The sequence below is a fragment of the Eschrichtius robustus genome, chromosome 5, assembly GCF_028021215.1.
Source record: "Eschrichtius robustus isolate mEscRob2 chromosome 5, mEscRob2.pri, whole genome shotgun sequence".
In the NCBI taxonomy this organism is placed as follows: Eukaryota; Metazoa; Chordata; class Mammalia; order Artiodactyla; family Eschrichtiidae; genus Eschrichtius; species Eschrichtius robustus.
This window is the reverse complement of record NC_090828.1, coordinates 77,418,736-77,433,150: the sequence shown is the minus strand read 5'-3', so window position 1 is coordinate 77,433,150 and position 14,415 is coordinate 77,418,736. Positions and strand designations below refer to the sequence as shown.

General features: G+C 35.9%; 1 protein-coding gene across 2 annotated transcripts in view; it reads left to right on the top strand.

Annotated features, from left to right (window-relative positions):
- Window positions 1-14,415, top strand: part of GALNT13 (polypeptide N-acetylgalactosaminyltransferase 13) — a 569,026-nt gene that overhangs the window by 33,463 nt on the left and 521,148 nt on the right. For both annotated transcript variants that reach the window (XM_068543985.1, XM_068543984.1), the window contains exon 2: window positions 1,353-1,423. The gene's annotated coding sequence lies outside the window, so the exon portion shown is untranslated. The remainder of the gene's footprint in view (window positions 1-1,352; window positions 1,424-14,415) is intronic.

Here is a 14,415-nt window from a genome sequence, read left to right as displayed (position 1 = left end):
TCAGATTGGGCAAGTCATGGAATTAACTTCAGTTCTCTTGCCTAAGAGGATGACTATACTAAAGCATGAAGAAATACACAGATCTGCTAATTGTTATAACTTTATAATTCTATTGAAATTATGTGTGGACATGAGTTTGTGTCTTCTATTAAGCTCTGAGTTTTAAACTTAGAAAAATGAAATTTATAAAAATACATGGTTTCTTAAAAACTTTTTGACTTACTTTTGACCTTTAACTATAAATTCGCTATCTCTAGTTTCCTCCTTTTGAGAAGCTCTCTGTTGAGGATTAGTAAAATCATTCATTCCTGTAGCAGGTAGAGGCCAGTGCCATCCTGTTGCCTTTCACACACTAGAGGAAGATAAAGTAATTAGACGTTCGACTCAGAATGCCTGTTCTGCTGTTGAACTGTTGATTTGGTAAGCTAGTATTTCTGCTTAGTCCTATAAACAACTAAATATCTGGGCGGAAATTCTGCTGGTTGCTGAAAACTAATGTCTCTCTAAAGATGCTTGCTACTTTGTATTGTCCATAGTGTGTTTAATCTGTCTGAAACAACATGTTGTACTTTGAAGGGTTACTTTAATTATCATTACGTTGTGTTTTGTTTTGTTTCATTTGAACAGTTCTTTTATAAAACAGTATACCCAGAAGCATAAAATTCACTTAAGCTGAAATATTTTGCACTTTGAAATTACTGTGCTTTCCCTAACACCTCTCCCCTAAAACGAACACATTAATTAATGAAATCTGATTAAATAACTTTCTCCTTATAATTGGCCTTCTGAAAAAAAAAGAAATGAATGTTTGTCTATTTTTGTGAGGTGTGCAAGTGGCATGCCTGCATTTTTCTCAGTACATTGTTTTCAATTAGAATTGAAACGCAGTTACAAAGTGAATTGGTGTAATTCTCTGCATAAATCAAGCAAAATTCTCCTCCGACTCTGATCTTCATATATTAGACAAAAGTACATTTGCAAAACTTGAATTATGTAATAACTACCTAAAATCTCCAACTAAATTTACTTATAAATATCTCATTTTTGAATTGCTTTTATGTTATTCTGGCTTGTTCTGGGGGCCTGTGTTTTTTGCCCCCAGAACATTGGAAGCCAATGTGCAGATTCATCTTAAGAGTGTCCTCCTTGACTGATGTATAGAATGTTTGCATATAGTTGGGAACATTTCTGTTCATCAGCCCATTATAATATACTAGATGTATAATCTATATTTTGCAAAAGCTCATTTCGGTATGTTAAAATATGTGGTGTCTAAGTGAGTGTTGTTCTGGATTAGTTTTTCTGTGACCTTGGCAAATTGCTTACTCTTTTGCATTTCTTTCTTTTCACAGATGCATTTTGTAGGAGTATTTTGAGGATGAATGTTTGCAAATCATTTTGAAATTGCCAAGTGCCACATACAGTAAGTAATATGTATTTTTATTTTTCCACTCAATTGCAGTCATGCTGAATAAATTTGGCAGACAGTCAGGAAGAATACATTTCTATTTACAGTTCTTGATATTTGTGAATACTGAGGAAAAATGTATATAAAAGATAAAGATTTGAGCTATTTGCTAGTCTGAATTAAGTTGTATAATTTCAAGATTTCTAATGACTGATTTTATATTTGTTCTATGTACATAACTGGTACATAATATTTATCACTTTTTATTTAAGTGAGTTTTTTTCCTTTTAATCATAAGTTGACAAGCATGAAGAAAAATTAGTGTTATTAGCCAGTGTTGCTATGGAGATTTTAAATAGGAGTACAGAATTAAATATTTGGATTTGCTGAGGATTAAGATTTGCTGTGTATCAGGCATTTATATATTTTGTCCTAATTCTCCCCAAAATATTTTAAGATTACTATTTTTATTCCCATTTTATAAATGAGAAAACTGAGATCCAAGACGTTTTAATAACTTGTTCAATATCTATTCAAAGTGAAGACCTGGGCTTTGATCAAAACACACAGCTTTTCAAAAAATATTACCTTCACCAACAACTTAGAAAAAGTTAAATTAATTTTATTTAAGAGCCTGAATATTTAAATATTTATTTAATAAGAATACAAACATTTTCTAATTATTTCTTTGGATTTTTGTTTTGCTTAAGCAGTATCATGGAAATGTTGCAAATTTTTTTTCTGTATCGTCTGTCATGTCATTACTTCCATTTCAAATGATGCTTTCAATTCCTGACTTGGATGGCTTTGAACTAGTAGGAAATAAGTGAAAATGTTAATTCTGAAAGAAAGTTAATGAATCACCTAAATTATTCTTTGATGAAAAGTGTTTAGAATTAGAGTTCTGAAATTCTCTAAAAGTCATCTTTCATTTATTAAAAAAAGCAAGTGCTCTTATATTATTATTTTAAAGTTGGAAGGAACCATAGAATCATAGAGTCCTAGCCTCTGCATGCTCAAATTCCTTGTTTGATGAATTGGGATAATCTGGAGGACAGTTCGAAATTAAAATTTCCAAAAAATGTAGAGGCAATGATGTCAGTATTGATGTTTGTACATTGTCTCCCAGTATAACTACTTCAAAAAAAAAAAAAAAAAAACAACAGGTGGCATAGTGTAGTGTTTTAAGAATCTTGACTCTGGATTCAGACTTCCTGGGTTTAAATTCTGGATTTATCGCTTTTTAGCTGTGTGACTTTGAATAAATTACTTTAAAATGTCTCTTTAAAATGGATATAAGATTAAGAACTACTGAATTTGTGGTGAGTTAATACATGTAAACTATAGCACGATTCCATCTACATGGTTAATGCTCGATAAATGTTCATGGTTATTAAATTGGAATTGATTCATTTGGATATTTCAATTCAAGTATGTTTGTTAATAAGCATCATAACTTCATGATCACGTCATATAAAATATACAGCAAAGGTACTCAGTGAATACTGTTGATTGACATGCTCAAAAAGAAACTAAACTTCAGCTTTCTTCATACACAAATCAAGATGCTCTTAGTGGATACTTTTCCTCCTTTGAACTCTTAGTGAAGAAACAAGCTATTTAGTCAAACACTATGTATATCCTATTATGTGGTGATTGCAAATCTAGACTGAAAGTGTGTTTGTGTGCTTTTTGGAGAAAAGAGGGGGAAGTTGTGTGCTTATGGAATCTGAAAAGCTTGTTTTGAAGGAAGCCAGGCAAACTTATAGATACAGAATAAAGAGAATTGTTAAAATGATTGTCAAATAATTTGGAGGAACAACCTCATCCAATGTTTTGTTAAACGATTCATGGAAATTGAAGGGATGTGGGCAAGAAAAAATATATATTAAGTATCGACTCTATCCCATGCACTTTGCATTCAACATCTAAGTTAATGTAAGCAATAATATCATGAGGTAGATATGATATTATCTCAGTTTTCATGTGAGGAAAATGCACCACAGAAAGTTTAAATCTGTCATTCATGGGAATGAAGCTTGAGGTTTATCTAACTTTTTATTGAAGCATAATTGACATAAACATTGTGTTAGTTTCAGGTGTACAACATGATTCAATATTTGTATATATTGCAAAATGATCACACAAAGTCTAGTTAACATCTATAACCACATATCCTTATACATTTTTCTTCTTGTGATAAGGACTTTGAACAGCTACTCTCTTAGCAACTATCAAATATGCAATACAATATTATTAATTATAGTCACCATGCTGTACATCACATCCCCATGACTTTTTATTTTATAACTGGAAGTTTGTACTTTTGACCCCCATCACTCATTCCACCCACCCTTCACCCTCTCCTTTGGCAACCACCAATCTGTTCTCTGTATCTGTGAGCTTGGGGTTTTTGTTTGTTTTTAAATTCCACATGTAAATGAGATCATATGGTATTTAGCTTTCTCTGTCTAACTTATTTCACTTAGCATAATGCCCTCAAGGTCTGTTCATGTTGTTGCAAATGGCAAGCTTTCATTCTTTTTCACGGCCGAATAGTATTCCATTGTGTGTATATATACATCTTCTTCATCCATTCACCCATTAGTGGACACTTAGGTTGTTTCCATATCTTGATCATTGTAAATAATGCTGCAGTGAACATGGGGGCACATATATCTTTTCAAGTTAGTGTTTTCGTTTTCTTCTGATAAATACCTTGAAATGGAATTGCTGGAGCATGTGGTAGTTCTATTTGTAATTTTTTGAGGATCTTCCATACTATTTTCCACAGTGTTTGTACCAATTTACATTCCCACCAACCATGCACAAAGGTTTCCTGTTCTCCAGATTCTCACACACATTTGTTATTTCTTGTCTTTTTGACAATAGCCATTCTAATATGTGTGAGGTAATATCTCATTGCCGTTTTGATTTGCATTTCCCTGATGATTAGTGATGTTGAGCATCTTTCATGTGTTTGTTGACCATCTGTATGTCTTCTGTGGAAAAATGTCTAATTTGAATCTTCCACCCATTTTTTTTAGAGGTTGATCTAATTCTAAAGCTTCTTTTCTTCATCCTCTTAACCTGATATTGAGCACTGAGATTCAGTGACTGATCTTTCTTTTATTTGCCTAAAAACCTTACTCTCAAACCTCAGATCATAGATATTAATTCTTTAGTAAATAAGTAGTTGATAATTGAATTTCAACTAAATAAATGACAATTGCTTTATATTAAGTGTTGGTAGGACCACTCGGCAACCCAAAACTTATTACCTTGAAAAAAGTGCTGTTTGAGTACAGAAAACTTGAAAAATATCAAAGTTTCTTCCCTAAGGCCAGAGATCATATCTTATGCTTCTATTAATCTTACTTCATAGAATCTGAAGTGACTGAATGAACACACCTTTTTCTTGCAGTTCTTCAGCCACTTCATGCAATGCTGAGAGTTTTGAAGAGTCCAGCTTGACTTAATCATTCTCCTCCCTAGTCATCATTTTCAGGTGTGTTCAAACTCAGGGACATCCTTAACAAAACACCAGCCACACTGATACTTTCCCTTTCACTCTTTGGTGATCTTTTTTTTTTTTTTTTTTTTTCATGTAATGTCTGAAACATTTATATTAACATATTTCCATACATATTTCCATACAAATACAAATATAAGATTTTTAGAAATTTCATGTAATGTCTGAAACATTTATATTAACATATTTCCATACAAATAACCCAATGAAAGTTTAGTATTAGTTGTTTTGTTTGTTTTTTTATACTGCAGGTTCTTATTAGGCATCAATTTTATACACATCAGTGTATACATGTCAATCCCAATCGCCCAATTCAGCACACCACCATCCCCACCTCACCGCAGTTTTCCCCCCTTGGTGTCCATATGTCCATTCTCTACATCTGTGTCTCAACTTCTGCCCTGCAAACTGGCTCATCTGTGCCATTTTTCTAGGTTCCACATACATGCATTAATATACGATATTTGTTTTTCTCTTTCTGACTTACTTCACTCTGTATGACAGTCTCTAGATCCATCCACGTCTCAACAAATGACTCAATTTCGTTCCTTCTTATGGCTGAGTAATATTCCATTGTATATATGTACCACATCTTCTTTATCCATTCGTCTGCTGATGGGCATTTAGGTTGCTTCCATGACCTGGCTATTGTAAATAGTGCTGCAATGAACATTCGGGTGCATGTGTCTTTTTGAATTACGGTTTTCTCTGGGTATATGCCCAGTAGTGGGATTGCTGGGTCATATGGTAATTCTATTTTTAGTTTTTTAAGGAACCTCCATATTGTTCTCCATAGTGGCTGTATCAATTTACATTCCCACCAACAGTGCAAGAGGGTTCCCTTTTCTCCACACCCTCTCCAGCATTTGTTGTTTGTAGATTTTCTGATGATGCCCATTCTAACAGGAGTGAGGTGATACCTCATTGTAGTTTTGATTTGCATTTCTCTAATAATTAGTGATGTTGAGCATCTTTTCATGTGCTTCGTGGCCGTCTGTATGTCTTCTTTGGAGAAATGTCTATTTAGGTCTTCTGCCCATTTTTGGATTGGGGTGTTTGTTTCTTTGATATTGAGCTGAATGAGCTGTTTATATATTTTGGAGATTAATCCTTTGTCCGTTGATTCATTTGCAAATATTTTCTCCCATTCTGAGGGTTGTCTATTCGTCTTGTTTATGGTTTCCTTTGCTGTGCAAAAGCTTTGAAGTTTCATTAGGTCCCACTTCTTTATTTTTGTTTTTATTTCCATTACTCTAGGAGGTGGATCAAAAAAGATCTTGCTGTGATTTATGTCAAAGAGTGTTCTTCCTATGTTTTCCTCTAAGAGTTTGATAGTGTCCAGTCTTATATTTAGGTCTCTAATCCATTTTGAGTTTATTTTTGTGTATGGTGTTAGGGAGTATTCTAATTTCATTCCTTTACACGTAGCTGTCCAGTTTTCCCAGCACCACTTATTGAAGAGACTGTCTTTTCTCCATTGCATATCTTTGCCTCCTTTGTCATAGATTAGTTGACCATAGGTGCGTGGGTTAATCTCTGGGCTTTCTATCTTGTTCCATTGATCTATGTTTCTGTTTTTGTGCCAGTACCATATTGTCTTGATTACTGTAGCTTTGTAGTATAGTCTGAAGTCAGGGAGTCTGATTCCTCCAGCTCCATTTTTTTGCCTCAAGACTGCTTTGGCTATTCGGGGTCTTTTGTGTCTCCATACAAATTTTAAGATGATTTGTTCTAGCTCCGTAAAAAATGCCATTGGTAATTTGATAGGGATTGCATTGAATCTGTAGATTGCTTTGGGTAGTATACTCATTTTCACAATGTTGATTCTTCCAAGCCAAGAACATGGTATATCTCTCCATCTGTTGGTATCATCTTTAATTTCTTTCATCAGTGTCTTATAGTTTTCTGCATACAGGTCTTTTGTCTCCCTAGGTAGGTTTATTCCTAGGTATTTTATTCTTTTTGTTGCAATGGTAAATGGGAGTGTTTCCATAATTTCTCTTTCCAATTTTTCATCATTAGTGTATAGGAATGCAAGAGATTTCTGTGCATTAATTTTGTATCCTGCAACTTTACCATATTCATTAATTAGCTCTAGCAGTTTTCTGGTGGCAGTTTTAGGATTCTCTATGTATAGTATCATGTCATCCGCAAACAGTGACAGTTTTACTTCTTCTTTTCCAATTTGTATTCCTTTTATTTCTTTTTCTTCTCTGATTGCCGTGGCTAGGACTTCCAGAACTATGTTGAATAATAGTGGTGAGAGTGGACATCTTTGTCTCGTTCCTGATCTTAGAGGAAATGCTTTCAGTTTTTCACCATTGAGAATGATGTTTGCTGTGGGTTTGTCATATATGGCCTTTATTATGTTGAGGTAGGTTCGCTCTGTGCCCACTTTCTGGAGAGTTTTTATCAGAAATGGGTGTTGAATTTTGTCAAAAGCTTTTTCTGCATCTATTGAGATGATCATATGGTTTTTATTCTTCAATTTGTTAATATGGTGTATCACATTGATTGATTTGCATATATTGAAGAATCCTTGCATCCCTGGGATAAATCCCACTTGATCGTGGTGTATGATCCTTTTAATGTGTTGTTGGATTCTGTTTGCTAGTATTTTGTTGAGGATTTTTGCATCTATATTCATCAGTGATATTGGTCTGTAATTTTCTTTTTTTGTAGTGTCTTTGTCTGGTTTTGGTATCAGGGTGATGGTGGCCTCATAGAATGAGTTCGGGAGTGTTCCTTCCTCTGCAATTTTTTGGAAGAGTTTGAGAAGGATGGGTGTTAGCTCTTCTCTAAATGTTTGATAGAATTCACCTGTGAAGCCATCTGGTCCTGGACTTTTGTTTGTTGGAAGATTTTTAATCACAGTTTCAATTTCATTACTTGTGATTGGTCTGTTCATATTTTCTATTTCTTCCTGATTCAGTCTTGGAAGGTTATACCTTTCTAAGAATTTGTCCATTTCTTCCAGGTTGTCCATTTTATTGGCATAAAGTTGCTTGTAGTAGTCTCTTAGGATGCTTTGTATTTCTGCGGTGTCTGTTGTAACTTCTCCTTTTTCATTTCTGATTTTATTGATTTGAGTCCTCTCCCTCTTTTTCTTGATGAGTCTGGCTAATGGCTTATCAATTTTGTTTATCTTCTCAAAGAACCAACTTTTAGTTTTATTGATCTTTGCTATTGTTTTCTTTGTTTCTATTTCATTTATTTCTGATCTGATCTTTATGATTTCTTTCCTTCTGCTAACTTTGGGTTTTGTTTGTTCTTCTTTCTCTAGTTTCTTTAGGTGTAAGGTTAGATTGTTTACTTGAGATTTTTCTTGTTTCTTTAGGTAGGCTTGTATAGCTATAAACTTCCCTCTTAGAACCGCTTTTGCTGCATCCCATAGGTTTTGGGTCGTCGTGTTTTCATTGTCATTTGTCTCTAGGTATTTTTTTATTTCCTCTTTGATTTCTTCAGTGATCTCTTGGTTATTTAGTAACGTATTGTTTAGCCTCCATGTGTTTGTCTTTTTTACGTTTTTTCCCCTGTAATTCATTTCTAATCTCATCGCGTTGTGGTCAGAAAAGATGCTTGATATGATTTCAATTTTCTTAAATTTACTGAGGCTTGATTTGTGACCCAAGATGTGATCTATCCTGGAGAGTGTTCCGTGCGCACTTGAGAAGAACGTGTAATCTGCTGTTTTTGGATGGAATGTCCTATATATATCAATTAAATCTATCTGGTCTATTGTGTCATTTAAAGCTTCTGTTTCCTTATTTATTTTCATTTTGGATGATCTGTCCATTGGTGTAAGTGAGGTGTTAAAGTCCCCCACTATTATTGTGTTACTGTCGATTTCCTCTTTTATAGCTGTTAGCAGTTGCCTTATGTATTGAGGTGCTCCTATGTTGGGTGCATATATATTTATAATTGTTATATCTTCTTCTTGGATTGATCCCTGGATCATTATGTAGTGTCCTTCTTTGTCTCTTGTAACATTCTTTACTTTAAAGTCTATTTTATCTGATATGAGTATAGCTACTCCAGCTTTCTTTTGATTTCCATTTGCATGGAATATCTTTTTCCATCCCCTCACTTTCAGTCTGTATGTGTCCCTAGGTCTAAAGTGGGTCTCTTGTAGACAGCATATATATGGGTCTTGTTTTTGTATCCATTCAGCCAGTCTATGTCTTTTGGTTGGGGCATTTAATCCATTCACGTTTAAGGTAATTATCGATATGTATGTTCCTATGACCATTTTCTTAATTGTTTTGGGTTTGTTTTTGTAGGTCCTTTACTTCTCTTGTGTTTCCCACTTAGAGAAGTTCCTTTAGCATGTGTTGTAGAGCTGGTTTGGTGGTGCTGAATTCTCTTAGCTTTTGCTTGTCTGTAAAGCTTTTGATTTCTCCATCAAATCTAAATGAGATCCTTGCCGGGTAGAGTAATCTTGGTTGTAGGTTCTTCCCTTTCATCACTTTAAGTATATCATGCCACTCCCTTCTGGCTTGCAGAGTTTCTGCTGAGAAATCAGCTGTTAACCTTATGGGAGTTCCCTTGTATGTTATTTGTCGTTTTTCCCTTGCTGCTTTCAATAATTTTTCTTTGTCTTTAATTTTTGCCACTTTGATTACTATGTGTCTCGGCGTGTTTCTCCTTGGGTTTATTCTGTATGGGACTCTCTGCGCTTCCTGGACTTGGGTGGCTATTTCCTTTCCCATGTTAGGGAAGTTTTCGACTATAATCTCTTCAAATATTTTCTCTGGTCCTTTCTCTCTCTCTTCTCCTTCTGGGACCCCTATAATGCGAATGTTGTTGCGTTTAATGTTGTCCCAGAGGTCTCTTAGGCTGTCTTCATTTCTTTTCATTCTTTTTTCTTTAGTCTGTTCCGCAGCAGTGAATTCCACCATTCTGTCTTCCAGGTCACTTATCCGTTCTTCTGCCTCAGTTATTCTGCTATTGATTCCTTCTAGTGTAGTTTTCATTTCAGTTATTGTATTGGTCATCTCTGTTTGTTTGTTCTTTAATTCTTCTAGGTCTTTGTTAATCATTTCTTGCATCTTCTCAATCTTTGCCTCCATTCTTATTCCAAGGTCCTGGATCATCTTCACTATCATTATTCTGAATTCTTTTTCTGGAAGGTTGCCTATCTCCACTTCATTTAGTTGTTTTTCTGGGGTTTTTTCTTGTTCCTTCATCTGGTACATAGCCCTCTGCCTTTTCATCTTCTCTATCTTTCTGTAACTGTGGTTTTTGGTCCACAGGCTGCAGGATTGTAGTTTTTCTTGCTTCTGTTGTCTGCCCTCTGGTGGTTGAGGCTATCTGAGAGGCTTGATGGGAGGCTCTGGTGGTGGGTAGAGCTGAGTGTTGCTGTGGCGGTCAGAGCTCAGGAAAACCTTAATCCACTTGACTGTTGATGGGTGGGGCTGGGTTCCCTCCCTGTTGGTTGTTTTGCCTCAGGCAACCCAACACTGGAGCCTACCCGTGCTCTTTGGTGGGGTTAATGGCAGACTCTGTGAGGGCTCACACCAAGGAGAACTACCCAGAACCTCTGCTGCCAGTGTCCTTATCCCCACGGTGAAACAGAGCCACCACTCGCCTCTGCAGGAGACCCCCCAACACCAGCAGGTAGGTCTGGTTCAGTCTCCCCCAGGGTCACTGCTCCTTCCCCTGGGTCCCGATGCACACATTACTTTGTGTGTGCCCTCCAAGAGTGGGGTCTCTGTTTCCCCCAGTCCTGTCAAAGTCCTGCACTCAATTCCCACTAGGCTTCAAAGTCTGATTCTCTAGGAATTCCTCCTCCCGTAGCCGGACCCCCAGGTTGGGAAGCCTGATGTGGGGCTCAGAACCTTCACTCCAGTGGGTGGACTTCTGTGGTATAAGTGCTCACCAGTCTGTGAGCCCCCCACCCAGCAGTTATGGGATTTGATTTTACTCTGATTGCGCCCCTCCTACCGTCTCACTGTGGCTTCTCCTCTGTCCTTGGACGTGGGGTATCCTCCTTGGTGAAGTCCAGGGTCTTCCTGTCAATGATTGTCCAGCAGCCAGTTGCGATTCTGGTGCTCTCACAAGAGGGAGTGAGAGCACGTCCTTCTACTCCGCCATCTTGGTTAATCCTCCATGTTTTCTTATCTCTTTGGTGATCTTCATCTTCTTCCATTTCAGTCATCCATCAATCCCAGTCCCTTTACACATCACTTCTTGAAACAAACCATTAGCAACATTTTACCTCAGGGATATTTTCAAACTTACTAGTATACAAAATATGATTGCTCTAAAAATGAATGGGTCAAGTCTTTGGTTGTTCTCACACTACTCTTGGTTTTGAGCCTGAACGACTTATGGAATTCTCCTACTTTCAATTTCCAGAGTTGATCTCTGAAAGACAAAGCTAGTGATTACATTTAATAATTCTATTTCACTCAATTCAATAAATACTTATCACATGCTGCCATAATATGAGAGGCACTGTGTTGGTTAAGTATGAGAGCAGGTGGGAGGGAGAGACAAAAATGACTTTCAAGAAAATTCTGTCTTCAATTTGAGGAAATAAGGTATGCCCAGGCCTAAATAAAGCAGAGGATGTGGTATTAGTTTATGATATCATCAAAATAGTCTAAACTAGTCAAATTAATAAAGTCATTTCAAATAATTTGAGAAATAATAAGGTTATATTAATGTATACATATATATGAAAAATAAAGCATTAGAGGAGATTTATGAAAGGAGATACAATTCTAAACTGCATTCATTCAAGGTTTCACCATGGAGATTGCATTTGTGCTAGATCTTTATGCAGGTAGAAAATATTAACAGAAAAATCAAGGAAATGACATATCCAGGGTTAGAGGTGAAAAGGTATACTTCACATTCAATGAATGGTCAGTTAATTAGTTTGACAACAGAATAAGTTTCTTGTCTTGGACTGAAAACAGAAAACACTGGAAAATAAGGCTGGAGCTAGTTTGTAGGAAATACTGATCATCAGAATAAGAAATTTGAATTTACTAGGCAATTGACAAAACAAAGAGAATATTTTGTAAGGCCAATCCTGTGAACAAAAGTTTCTTATTTGAATATTAATCTGGTGTTGTCTTCACGAAGGAGTCCAGTCGTAGTCAAGAAGAACAATTTATAGGAAAATGTAGCACTATAAGAATGAAGGAATGAAGGTGAGAGACCTAGGTCATAGCAGTGGGAATGGAGAGAAAGGAATAGATGTGGGTGAGATTTTGAAGGCAATAGGTCAGGGAGTAATAATAGTAATGAACACTTGTGTAGCATTTACTATGTACTTGGCTCTGTTTTAAATGATTTACATTTATTATTTAACTGAAACTCGAAACAGCCGTGAGCAGTAGACGCTAATGTCATCCCCATTTGCACAATAGAAACTGAGGTAGAATTAACTAAGTAAATTGTCCCAGTTCAAATAACTAGAAAATAGCAAGGCTGATACTTGAGCCCAAACTCCAAAGGATCCATAGTTCACCACTACATATCATTCCTCTAAAAAATAACAGATTTCCGGGTTGACTGAACTGGAAAATGATGTTACCAATAATCAGAGAAACATATTTTTTTTTTTAAGAGTTTTCCCCTTGTTTAGTTAAGTCTTTGGTAGGGAGAAAACTCTTCTAACCTTTGGGGAAAAATATCCCTATGGTTGGGATGAATCTTCTATACATATTCACTTCTATGCTGGGCAACAGGAACAGTGTAATTTATGATATTGCTCAATTATAAATGAGGAAAGTAAATATGTCATCTTAATGTGATTTGTCTCCCTCCCTTAGCAGAGCTTACAGTGAAACAAGGATAGAGTGCTAAATTATAGATTTAATATCTTGTATCCATGAAAGATTAGTATTTCAGACTTAGTTTACCTACCATACTAAACCGTAATTTTGACAAGAGAAGAAAACTAACACCTAGCATAGGGAGTATCTCTCTTTTTCTATATTGGAGACATAGTAGAATGCACTACTTAAGAGCATGGACTCCAGAGCCATACTAATGCATGGGTTCAGATCTTAAAATGAGACCTCTGTAGCTGTGTAACATGTAAGCTCTCTCTGCCTCAGTCTCTTCACCTCTGAAATGTGACAGTAATAGTCACATATGTCTTCTGAAAATTGTAAAGATCAAATGAGATAAGGTACTTACAGTGGCTCCTAACACAGTAAATTCTCAGTAGATGTTAGTTATAGTCATTGAACTATGTCTCATATACAGTTGACCCTTGAACAACATGGGAAGGAAGTTAAGGATGCCCACTCCTGTGGAGTCAAAAGTACGCTTACTGCTATCTCTGCCTTAAAAATAAAGGAATTGATAAATAATTCAACCAAAGGCAGGAAGCTGAAACCGTGTGGATAGAATCAGGACTCAAACACTAGTTCTTTTTTTTTTTTTATGGTTATAACTTTTATTTTATTTTATTTTATTTTATTTTTTTAAACATCTTTATTGGAGTATAATTGCTTTACAATGGTGTGTTAGTTTCTGCTTTATAACAAAGTGAATCAGTTATACATATACATATGTTCCCATATCTCTTCCCTCTTGCATCTCCCTCCCTCCCGCCCTCCCTATCCCACACCTCTAGGTGGTCACAAAGCACAGAGCTGATCTCCCTCTGCTATGCGGTTGCTTCCCACTAGCTATCTATTTTATGTTTGGTAGTTCATATATGTCCATGCCACTCTCTCACTTTGTCACATCTTACCCTTCCCCCTCCCCATATCCTCAAGTCCATTCTCTAGTAGGTCTGTGTCTTTATTCCCGTCTTGCCACTAGGTTCTTTGTGACCTTTTTTTTTTTTTTTCTTAGATTCCATATATATATGTTAGCATACTGTATTTGTTTTTCTCTTTCTGACTTACTTCACTCTGTATGACAGACTCTAACTCCATCCACCTCACTACAAATAACTCCATTTCGTGGCTGTATCAATGTACATTTCCACCAACAGTGCAAGAGTGTTCCCTTTTCTCCACACCCTCTCCAGCATTTATTGTTTCTAGATTTTCTGATGATGGCCATTCTGACCGGTGTGAGATGATATCTCATTGTAGTTTTGATTTGCATTTCTCTAATGATTAATGATGTTGAGCATTCTTTCATGTGTTTGTTGGCAATCTGTACATCCTCTTTGGAGAAATGTCTATTTAGGTCTTCTGCCCATTTTTGGATTGGGTTGTTTGTTTTTTTGTTATTGAGCTACATGAGCTGCTTGTAAATCTTGGAGATTAATCCTTTGTCAGTTGCTTCATTTGCAAATATCTTCTCCCATTCTGAGGGTTGTCTTTTGGTCTTGTTTATGGTTTCCTTTGCTGTGCAAAAGCTTTTAAGTTTCATAAGGTCCCATTTGTTTATTTTCGTTTTTATTTCCATTTCTCTAGGAGCTGGGTCAAAAAGGATCTTGCTGTGATTTATGTCATACAGTGTTCTGCATATGTTTTCCTCTAAGAGTTTTATAGTGTCT